The sequence below is a fragment of the Haematobia irritans genome, chromosome 1 (assembly GCF_050003625.1).
Source record: "Haematobia irritans isolate KBUSLIRL chromosome 1, ASM5000362v1, whole genome shotgun sequence".
NCBI classification, from domain to species: Eukaryota; Metazoa; Arthropoda; class Insecta; order Diptera; family Muscidae; genus Haematobia; species Haematobia irritans.
This window is the reverse complement of record NC_134397.1, coordinates 36,401,188-36,413,551: the sequence shown is the minus strand read 5'-3', so window position 1 is coordinate 36,413,551 and position 12,364 is coordinate 36,401,188. Positions and strand designations below refer to the sequence as shown.

The 12,364-nt window shown below is 25.8% G+C and overlaps 1 protein-coding gene and 1 long non-coding RNA gene across 3 annotated transcripts in view; one reads left to right on the top strand and one right to left on the bottom strand.

The window, feature by feature from the left end:
• The window catches only part of mtg (mind the gap), a 78,406-nt gene that overhangs the window by 43,398 nt on the left and 22,644 nt on the right, over window positions 1-12,364 (top strand). The window lies entirely within an intron of this gene.
• On the bottom strand, window positions 9,931-11,348 carry LOC142238164 (uncharacterized). Its single transcript, XR_012722670.1, has 4 exons — window positions 11,114-11,348; window positions 10,403-10,476; window positions 10,244-10,336; window positions 9,931-10,173 (listed from the first exon to the last, which is right to left on the bottom strand). It is a non-coding gene; the product is annotated as an uncharacterized LOC142238164 (long non-coding RNA).

Genomic DNA, 12,364 nt, shown 5'->3' with positions numbered 1-12,364 from the left:
AGAAATTAAATTTTGACAAAATTTTCTATAGAAATAAAATCTTGACAAAATTTCCTATAGAAATAAAATCTTGACAAAATTTCCTGTAGAAATAAAATTTTGACAAAATTTTCTATAGAAATAAAATTTTGATAAAATTTTCTATAGTAATAAAATTTTGATAAAATTTTCTATAGAAATAAATTATTGATAAAATTTTCTATAGAAATAAAATTTTGATAAACTTTTCTAAAGAAATAAATTTTTCATAAAATTTTTAATAGAAATACAATTTTGACAAAATTTTCTATAGAACAACAATTTTGACAAAATTTTCTATAGAAATAAAATTTTGACAAAATTTTCTATAGAAATAAAATTTTGACAAAATTTTCTATAGAAATAAAATTTTGACAAAATTTTCTGTAGAAATTAAATTTTGACAAAATTTTCTATAGAAATAAAATTTTGACAAAATTTTCTTTAGAAATAGAATTTTGACAAAATTTTCTATAGAAATAAAATTTTGAGAAAATTTTCTATAGAAATAAAATATTGACAACATTTTCTATAGAAATAAAATATTGACAAAATGTTTCTATAGAAATAAAATTTTGAAAAAATTTCATATAGAATTTATTTCTTTTAACAAAATTTTATTTCAGTTTGTTAAAATTTTCTATAGAAATAAAATTGTGAAAACATTTTCTGTATAAATAAATTTTTGACAATATTTTCTATAGAAATAAAATTGTGCCAAAATTTTCTATAGAAATAAAATTTTGACAAAATTTTCTATAGAAATAAAATTTTGACAAAATTTTCGATAGAAATTAAACTTTGAAAAAAAAAATCTATAGGAATAAAATTTTCACAAAATTTTCTATACATATAATAAAATTTTTGTTTGGTATTTTTTTTTGTGAAATGTGTTCGACTTTCGATAGTTTTGAAAATCGATTTAAATCTATTTATCAACTTTTCAAGTTGGTCTAAATTTATTTGTTATTATTTCCTAAAATTGGCTAATTGAGTTTTGATGTTTTAGAAAAATCGAATAAACGACCTTTAGCCTAAAATGAAAAAAAAATTTTGACAAAATTTTCTATAGAAATAAAATTTTGATAAAATTTTCTATAGAAATAAAATTTTGACAAAATTTTCTATAGAAACAAAATTGTGACAAACTTTTCTACAGAAATAAAATTTTGACAAAGTTTTCTGTAGAAATAAAATTGTGACAAAATTTTCTATAGAAATAAAATTTTGACAAATTTTTCTATAGAAATAAAATTTTGACAAAATTTTCTATAGAAATAAAATTTTGACAACATTTTCTATAGAAATAAAATAATGACAAAATTTTTCTATAGAAATAAAACTTTGAAAATTTTTTCTATAGAATTTATTTCTTTTAACAACATCTTATTTCATTTTGTTAAAATTTTCTATAGAAATAAAATTGTGAAAATATTTTCTGTAGAAATAAAAGTTTGACAACATTTTCTATAGAAATAAAACTTTGAAAAATTTCTATAGAAATAAAATTTTGCCAAAATTTTCTATAGAAATAAAATTTTGACTAAATTTTCTATAGAAATAAAATTTTGACAAAATTGTCTATATAATAAAATTTTTGTTTGGTAATTTTTTTTGTAAAATTTGTTCGACTTTCGATAGTTTTGAAAATCGATTTAAATCTATTTATCAACTTTTCAAGTTGGTCTAAATTTATTTGTTATTTTTTCCTAAAATTGGCTAATTGAGTTTTGATGTTTTAGAAAAATCGACTATCAACATTTTGTAAAAAAAAAATAAAAAGTGAGAGTCGGCCTTTTGATTAATAAAAATCGACAAAATTGGGGAAGTTAGACTTACATTTTAATTTTAAAGAAAATTAAATTTTCGACTATCAAGATTTTGCAAAAAAAAAAAAAATAAACAGAATTGGGGAAATTCGAATTCGATTTGTTTAAAATATAAAAAAATCAATTTTTGTTGGAATTGGATAAATAATTAAAGATAAATAATAAATAAAAAATCTCAAAAATTGGTCCAATTTTCACACAATGTAGTTCATTTTTCTCAAGACTATTTACTTTTTTTCTGTGTAGGCAAAATTAGAACAGCTTAAAATTTCTACAGCAATAACATTCTCAATTTTATATCTTCCTATATTAACATATCTAATTAATTCATCTCGAAAAAAGATTAGCGACTACTGTAAGATAGTGTTATTGTTTCTATTCTATGCATAATGGTCACGACCTAGGTCAATATAGAAAAAAAAACCTGAAGTTGTTGAACTTGAAAACCATTGGCAAATATTGCAGAACGACAGCGTGGAAGAAAAAAACTGAAACGATTTCATTCGTATCGAATAAGCTATATTTTAGAAACATTTAAAAATTTTAAAAATGTAGCAGAAGTCGACTACATGATACCCTACACTGAACCAACTTAAGTATATAAGTCAATGGGCAATATTTCATGTAGGCAAATTTTCATCCATATCATATGACCACCTAATTTTGTAGTGTATACAGAGCTTTTCACACATTGGCAAATATAACTAAATATTTACTCAAGTGCATATAGTGCAACATACTGATTTATTTTTGGTTTAATAATATGCGATATACATTAATGAATTCTTTAAGAATATATCACTACCATTATTGGTTGTTCTAAAACAACTTCATAAAACAAAAGCGAACTACAATCACGAAACATTTATAGAATTTTTAATGAAAACGGAGGTTAAACATCAACTCCAACAAATAAAAATGCTAATTCATAAATATATAATGCGTTGTCCATAAGCAATTAAAAAACAATCAAGTCATAGATTTTCAGTTTTTTAATTATATGGACAAAGTTTACTTAGAGGTGGTTAAACACAAACACATTTCGCATGATTATTTGAGATTTAGTTAATATTGTTTCAAAGTTAATAATAAATCAAATCTTAAACATCACAAATATCTGTAGACTTTGACAGCATTAAACATAATCTTTAGTATGTATATTAAAACCATATGTTTTAATATAAAAAGTGGTTAAAGTGCAAGAAATCATAGACTGAAGAGAATATTGATTTAATTGGCACGTGTAGTACATTCACAGAAAAAATATCACCAAAATATTTTCAATTAAAGCAAATAATTGAATTTGAAAATGTTATCCATTAAAAAGTAAATAATTTGGGTTTTGAATCAAATTAAATTAAATTATCCAAATTATCATTTTAATTAAATAAAATATATTTCAAAGTAAAAATTTACTTTGATTTTAAATTAATTTTTTCCGGAATAATTAGTTTCCATATTCATTAAATTTTGACTCAAAATCCAATAAAAATCCAACTATAATTATTATCGGACAATGCATAAGAAAGTTGAACCGCCTATAAAATTAATAGAAAATTATTTCATCTAAAGGTAAACTAAAAATAAATATATAAATAATATCACAATTAATAATTGATTGCCTCAATTAAATAATAATTGAGTTCTCCGACCAACATCAATTAATTGATCCTATTATTATTTAATCGAATATATTTTTATTTATAATTATTTGTGTGATTTTGAAGTAAAAAGTTAATAATTTAGTTTTTAATTAAATTAATTTATCGCAATTGTCATTTTAAAATCTCCAAGTGAAAAGTTAATTTGATTTTAAACTTATGTTTTCCGGTTTAATTTTTTTTAGTTTCTATATTCATTAAATTTAGATTCAAAATCCAATAAAAATTCAACTATAATTATAATCGGACAATGCATAAGAAAGTTGAACTGACTTTAAAATTAATAGAAAATTATTTAATCTAAAGATACACTAAACATGAATAAATAAATAATATCAAAATAAATAATTGATTGCCTCATTTAAACAATAATTGAGTTTGCCGAGCAAAATCAATTAATTGAACCTACTATTATTATTATATTAATTGAGTATATTTTTTTGTAATTGTTTATGGGATTGATATGATCATTTTTCTGATTGAAGCATTTCCATTAAAAAATTATTAAAAAAAATTATTAAAAAAAATTATTAAAAATAATCGAGTATATTTTTATTTGTAATTATTTATGTGATTGATATTATCACTTTGGTGATTGAAGCATTTCAATTAAAAATGTTTAAAAAAATTGGATCAAATAATTTCGTGATTAAATCAAAAAAAAAAAAAAATGTTTTCTCTGTTCACAGAAAAAATTTCACGAAAAATTTTCCAATTAAAGTCTTAATTGAGTTTTAAAAAATATTCAATTAAAAATTTTATTGATTTAACAAATTTTTTAATTGAAACAAAAATCAATTACAAAAATTAATAACATCAATTCATTTTTTAATGGGATCAATTAATTTTTAATTGACTTTCAATTAATTTTTTAATTGATTCTATCATTTCTGTGATTGAAAACATTTCAAAAATTAATTGAATCAACTTATTTCGTGATTGAAGACAAACAATGTTTTTTGTGTGTTTTAATATAGGACTACAGTAGAAAATTCCTTCGATTTATATTTTGTCGAAATTTTAAAACATAACAATTAAAATTTTAATTGGAAAAATTATAGTGAAATATTTTTTCTGTGTATGTGGAATTTTAAATCGCTGAAGACTTTAATTTTAATGTTTTTTCTATAGAAAACCGTACATTTTCTTTGTAATATTTTCAGAGCTACTAGTAAACGTTTAATTTCCCACATAAATTATCTAAGCAAACGAAAGTGAAATATGGTCACTACTTCCAGGAAAAACATAATAATGATCCAACAAAACATACATTGACAATATAAACACTCATAAGCCAACAATTCAACGAGGAAGTATGAAAACCACAAAGTAATTGAGAAAAATACTAAAGACTTAAGAGACAAACTTTAGTAAATTTATTTTACACATTCGCTAAATATGTTTTTTTTTCTATCTTCATTGGATTAAATTGTGACTTATCAAGATCTATTCATCATCAGATCATTTAATTAAAATAACCTTATGCCGTTATATAAAAAAATTTGTTCATAGGGGCGTAATTACAAACTACTCTTAATGACAATTCACAATGGATGGGTGACAAAGTACTAAAAAACTTTAATTAAATCGTAAAAAAAAAATAAAAAAAACTTCATTCCCACAAAACATACATTGGTTTGAGATCACAATGAATAGGCCTAATAAAATTTGCCATAAAATAAAAAAAGAAAAAAACATTTTCTCTTAGATAAGGTTAAGGTCGTGTTTTAAGCAAATTGCCGAAGGAGAACCATTGAATTTTTAACACAAACTAATCACAATCTACCATGAGTAGTTTGTGGCTATGGACTATCATCATCGGAAGGCGGTAGATCACTACAAAAAAAAGAATGCTTAAAAGTTCAAAACTAAATTATACGCATAAATTACTAGCAACAAAAAACCATGACAAAATATAGAAGAAACCAAAAATGCGAGACAATACAAAACATGAACTGTATTAAATCTCAGATAACAACAAAAGAAATTTTACTAACAAATTGAAGATGGTAGATTAGTATGAAAACATGGTTTGTAGTGGTTTATTATTTATGCGTCTATACGAATTAAGGTCTCCAGATCGATATGATGATAAAAATACAAATCATAAAAAAAAACAAAAATTCTTGATGTGACCTACATTTGCCAAAATGAAATATTGACACTTCTATCAAAATGGAAAGTAAAGGGAAATATTTTAATTTAATAAAGGTTTAATAGTTTTACCCCCATTTTCATGAAGCTCAGTTAGTGCTACGTTAGCTAACGAACTTTTAAACCACACTATGGACATATCTGTCATTTTGCCTATATATTCCCTATGTCAGTTAAGAACTTAACTTCCGAAAATTTTTCTGTTAAACTTAACCGGAGAGAAGATATTGTCAGTTTGTTTTCTGTTAACTGGTAGTTAAAACGGAGCTACATGAAAATGGCCGTTAAAGAGATTTCATAACAAGAAACAAAATAAATTAATAACATCTCCTATAGTAACATAATTTTGAAGAATTTTAAAAATATTTCGAAAAAAAAATAAAAATAGATTCGAGAACTAAACTAAATTTTGAAAAAAAACTAAAAAAAAACTAAACTAAATTTTGAAAAAAAATTCTAAAAAACATTTTGACGATTTTTTTATTTAAAAAAAAACATCAATAATACTCATACACAGAAAAATATCACCAAAATATTTCCAATTAAAAAGTTGATTGACGTTGAAAATTGAAAATGAATAAATTAATTGATACAATTAACTTTTTAGTCAAGATAAAAACATTAAGTTAATTGAGTCAATGATAGAAAATTTTACAATTTTTAATTAAAAAATTAATTGATACAATTAACTTTTTAATCTAACAATAAATTTTTAATCAAACTAAAAATTTAGTCAATTGAAATATTAATTGAAATTTGTTAATGAAATCAATTAATTTTTTTTATCAAGTATTTTTACTGTCCAATTAAAAAAAATATATAAAAAAAATTTTTTCTATGGAAACAAAATTTTCTATAAAGCAAATGTTAAACCCAATTTTTTAAAGAGGACATTGTATATTTTGTAAAATAAATATATACTCTAAAAACAGTGAACCCACCAGGAATGAATGTTTTGGTTAATTTTTGAAATTTTAGTTCAATTTTAGAGGTAAAATTAAATACCCAGGACGTTTTTATAATTCAATTTTTTATAACTCACCTTTTTCATATTTTTAATGGGCAATTTTAACTTTTTATACCCTTCACCACTACTGTGGTGAACCCTGTATACCCTGTTTAATAAGTTTGTGCATTTGTATGTAACGCTGAGAAGGAGTAGTCATAGACCCATCTTTTAGTATACCGATCGGCTTAGAATTAAATTCTGAGTCGATTTAGCGATGTCCGTCTGTCTGTCTGGCTATCTCTTGATGTATTTTTGTGTGCAAAGACCAGCTAGCAGTTTAAGTCCGATCGTCCTGAAATTTGCCGTAGGGTCTTTCTTCGGCTCAAAGACGATCCCTATTGATTTTGTTATACCGATGGGCTTAGAATTAAATTCTGAGTCGATTTAGCGATGTCCGTCTGTCTGGCTGTCTCTTGATGTATTTTTGTGTGCAAAGTCCAGCTCGGAGTTTAAGTCCGATCGTCCTCAAATTTGTCATAGGGTCCTTTTCCGTCTCAAAGACGGTCCCTATTGATTTTGGAAAAAATCGCTTGAGATTTAGATATAGCTGTCATATATATTTATAACCGATCTGGTCAGAAATGACGTATTTATCAACCGATCCAATTTCGTATAATCGAATATTTTGTGAGTCTCGTAAATTTTGCAAAATATCAGTCAAATCGGTTCAGATTGAAATATAGTTCTCATATATAGCTTTCACCCGATTTACTCTCCTATGGCCTCAGAGGCCAATCTCTTGTTCCGATTTAGATGAAATTATAAATATGCGTACCGAATTTGGTTGAAATCGGTTTAGATTTAGATATAGCTCCTATGGGCCCAGAGGTCAATCTTTTGTTCCGATTTACGTGAAATTTTGCACAGGGAGTAGAATTAACATTATAAATATGCACATCGAAGTTCATTGTAATCGGTTCAGATTTAGATATAGCTCTCATATATAGCTTTCGCCCGATTTAAACTCCTATGGCACCAGAGGCCAAAGTTTTACCCCGAGTTACGTAAAATTTTGAACAAGGAGTAGAACAAGGAGTAGAAATCGGTTCAGATTTATATATAGCTCACATATATATCTGTCATCCGATTTACAGATATGACCACCGATTTACTTAAAATTGTGAACAGGGAATGGAAATAACATTTTTACTAGCATGCCAAATTTAGTTGAAATTGGTTCAGATTTAGATATATCTACTATATATCTACCAGAGGTGAAAATTTCACTCCAATTTACTTGAAGTTTTGCATAGACAGTAGGACTAACATTCTTGCAACACATGCCAAAGTTGGTTAAAATCGGTTCAAATTTAGATATAACTCCCATATATATCTTTCGTCCGATTTAGATTCATATGACAACGGAGGCCAAAGTTTCATTTCGAAAATTTTGATGTTTTGTAGTGAGAGTTCAATTAAAATTTTAGCAATGTATGCCAAATTTGATCAAAATCGGCTAAGAATTAGACAAAGCCCCCATATATATGTTCTTCCGATTTTTAACAAATATGGCCAAAATACCAACATGTTTCTTGTAAAATCGTCACTATTACTAAATTACTAAAATTTACCTTTACTCTATAAATCATAAATGAAGATTTGTGAAATTTTATGCAATTTAAATATTTCCAATATTTTTTTAAATTTTGAGTCTAGACATTTTGTGAAAGTTAAAAAACAAAAAAAAACAAAAAGGTTGATATTGAAATGTTTGTATATGGGAAAATACAGTCGACTCCGCTTTAGCGCAATGCGCTTTACTGAAAAACCTCGGATAACTGAAATCGATCGCATTCCCCAGTTGTTTTTTCTGTCCATTTCATTTAAATTACTCCGCTTTAGTGAAACTCCGCTTAACTGAAAAAATCGGATTACTGAAAAGTTTTTTGTGTTCAAATGAGTTTCGTCACATTAGTATGACTTCGCTTTACTGAAAATGCCACATTCTCGCTATTGAGAGAGAGTACATTTTCTTCTCCGTATTGAGAACGCTTTATTTCAAGTGAAGATGGCACTTTCAAAACAGTTTAAATCACTCTGTAAATAAAATCAACTGAAAGGTAAAATTGTAGATGGCACACACACGGAATCAAACACCTTGTTTTTATTATTTTATGTACATAGCATTGGTCATAAGTTCGGTTAACTGAAATTGAGTTGATTTTTTTCCAGTTATACGGAGTCCGCTTTACTGAAACTTTTTCAGTTATCCGAAGTTCGCATTACTGGAAGTTTTTTTCAGTTATCCGTAGTCCGCTTTAGCAAAAACTTCGGATAACTGAAATTAAATGGCTGCATTTTTAACGTTTCAGTAAAGCGGAGTCGACTGTAAACCTTTATACAGCTCCTAACAAATTTAAAGGTGTTAAGATCGGCTCCTTCCGACTTTAGGCTTTCCCTACCTGTTTTGTTTTAAATAGGTTAAAAACGGGGTAAAAATTAGTAATATGTTACAAGTTATTAAACTTTTGTCGAAAAAATGCTAAATATTGAGAATTTTTGAAAATATTTGAGGTCAAACGTTTCAGACAAGCGTTAGAATGCAAAAAAATCATAGAAAAATATTTGTTTGGCACATTTTTGTAATTCACATCCACACATTTTTGTAATTCACATCCAAAACACTGAGTTGGGATCACCTCTTAATTAGTGATGCAAATTTAGTACAACGGCTGTTGAAATAGAGGACATACGTCCTATGACAAGCCCATATTAAATTCATCGCTTCTGCGTCAATTTTGCACCACTTCCGGATCCAAAAAGCACATTTTCAGTACTTTTTTGGCGACGCTTTTTTTGCTGGGTATTTTTCGACAAATTTAAGAAAATTTACCACACCGAAAAAAAAGTTTACTATTGTTTACGAAAAATGAACTAACCCATAGTAAGAATGACCATGATTTGGCGCCAAAGATTTTTTTCATCTAAATAAGTTCATGATTTTCTTATAAATAAGTTTATGTATTGCATCGTATTTTAGTTCATTCTTACTACGCTGAGGGAAGAATGTACTTACACTCATTCAAAATATTCCTGCTATCCGGAAAAATGAACAAGTTTTTGGGAATCCTATATTTAGAAATTGGTTTCAAATAAACTATTTATCAGTATAATTTTCAAAGAAGTAAATAAATTGAGGAATTAAAGGTACAACAAGCCTGTATGCAACTAAGAAATTTTTCGTACAATATAAGACAATTTTTCATAACTACCAGTATTTTATTTTAAAAAAATATTATTATATTACATAAAACTATGGCTTATGATATACAATAAAAGAAATGTTTTTATTTGTACGCTGTATGTTGTTACTTTTCGGTAGTTAGTAATTGCTTCTTCAAAAGAGTAATATTCTATGTTAGTAGAATGAAACTAATTAATATCAATTTCCATTTTCTATCCATATGAAAGATATATGCCATAAGTTGCTATTTTCATTTCATTTTTGTCCAATTTCACCGATTTCGCTAGTTTTTGTTGTGTGGATTTGCGTCATAAGCCTCTGAAGTTAAAAAGGTATATGAAATATAAAAATATTATCAAATTCTATGGTATTTTGATCTTTAACTTACAAGAGAATTTTCTTAGAGCCAATAGGGATATCAGCTTAGTTAGCATTAAACAGTAAGAAGATTCCAAAAAATACCATTAGATTTGCTGTCATCCTGCAATGAAAATTATTTTTAATAAATAGAAATTTTGGCTTTATTACAAATGGACGAAAAACTTACCACATTGAAAAAAATCATCCAATTACTACATTAGTGGAATCATATCCATGCACAAATGGGACATTTTTGAAATCCTTCTCAGAATATAAATGAAATAAAAATATTATAAAATTAGATATAATTTCCACTTGTCAATATAGCATTTAGTATTTATGGTGGATATTAAGTTCGAGTTTAGTGGCTAAAATCCCAATTTTTCATGATTAGTTTTCTTTAGAAATACATGGGAACAAAATTGAACCGTTTTTGTGTTCATTTAAAATTTATATCAAATTTTTAGTAATTTGAGGTTGCTGAATCCAAATTTACACTTGTTTTTTTTAAGAGGTCGACTTTTTGAGATATACGGTTATGTTCAAAATTAAGGCACTTCCGCTATATATATTGGAATAACTTGAAAACAATTCATCATATTAAATTAAAAAACAGCGTTTTTTAATTTTAAAAACGATTTTCTGTTCTTAATCGTGTAATCCATTTAAAGAATATAAACTTTATAAAAAACTTGTTTCGAGCTATTCTCCATCAAGTTATATTTAAATTTGCATCGAAGGCGTATAATTTTATACTTTTCTTACTGATTTATTTCTGATTTTAGCACCTAAACTCGAACTTACTACACACCTTAAGGACTCGCTATAACATAAAAATATAGACTCAAAAAATTGTACTGTGATCCAGATGTAGAGTAAATATAGACCATTTTATTACCACTCATTATGAATATTTTTATGTAAACCAATTTAAAACCGCACTAATTTTAAATTATTAATAGAAATATACAGTTTCTTAATATGTGATTTATTTTAGAGTTATTTATTTTTTATCAATATAAAGTGTTTTTGTTTTCTCTAACATCACACCATTCACTTATCAGTTTCTAAAATGTTACGAAATAAATGTATTTTTATTAATAAACACAAATACCGCACGCAAGCGCACCACGTGTGCGCTTCATAAATGCATCAACAGAACTGAATGCACCAATAAAACTCAAAGACACAAATAGTCATAAAGGACACATATGTAAAGAAAAACAACTCCACACACACATGATCCCTTTCTGATCTCGCTATTGCAACAAAACAACTATCACCACAAAAGATACCAACAACACACATTCCATAACATCATCGCAATAACAAACACAAACAAAAAAAAGATGATGCAATAATTTCATAATTTCTTCTCACTTCAATTTCCAGTATCACGTTTATTGATTAGTTGGTATTCTATCTATAGGATAAGGTAAAATATATTCAAAATTTACGAGGAATCCATAAAAAATTATATACACCCGTCAAGGATTAAATTAACTACTTTTTATTCTACTTTATCTAAAATTTTCAATGTGAGGAAATATACTCCAACTTATAGTAAAAACCGAAATAAGCTGTAGGAAGCCGCCATACGAATCGGTACTGTGGTTAAGTTAATTTTTACTACAAAAATTTTTTTCCATACAAAAATTTTTCTTAGTAAATTGTCCACATTTCGTAGTAAGATTTTTATATTGCCTATGTCTTTTTATAATACAATCAACGATGCATTAACTATTGTATTGGAAATTTATTTATGGAAAAATCCGTCCCATTTCGTAGTTAATGAACTAAAAAACATTTACTGAATTTTTATAAGTTTTCCTTTAGCTAAGTTAATTTTCGCAGTGGTTACGAAAAATGAACTATATTACAGTAAATTTTTTGAACTATGTGGAAGTTAAACTGGTCCTAAAATTAACAAGACACCTTTTTTTCTGTGCAGACATAATTAATTTTGTATGCTTTGTAGTTTGAAGAACGTATTATTGGTAAAATATACAAAAAACACGAATTTGGGAAATCTTTATGCTTCGTTTGTGTATAATTTTTCCCACTTTTTTTGGTTCATTTAACTAACGTACACAAAAAAATTTTAAAGTCCAGTAAACTTTCTCAAAATATAATAACTCCATGAACTAAA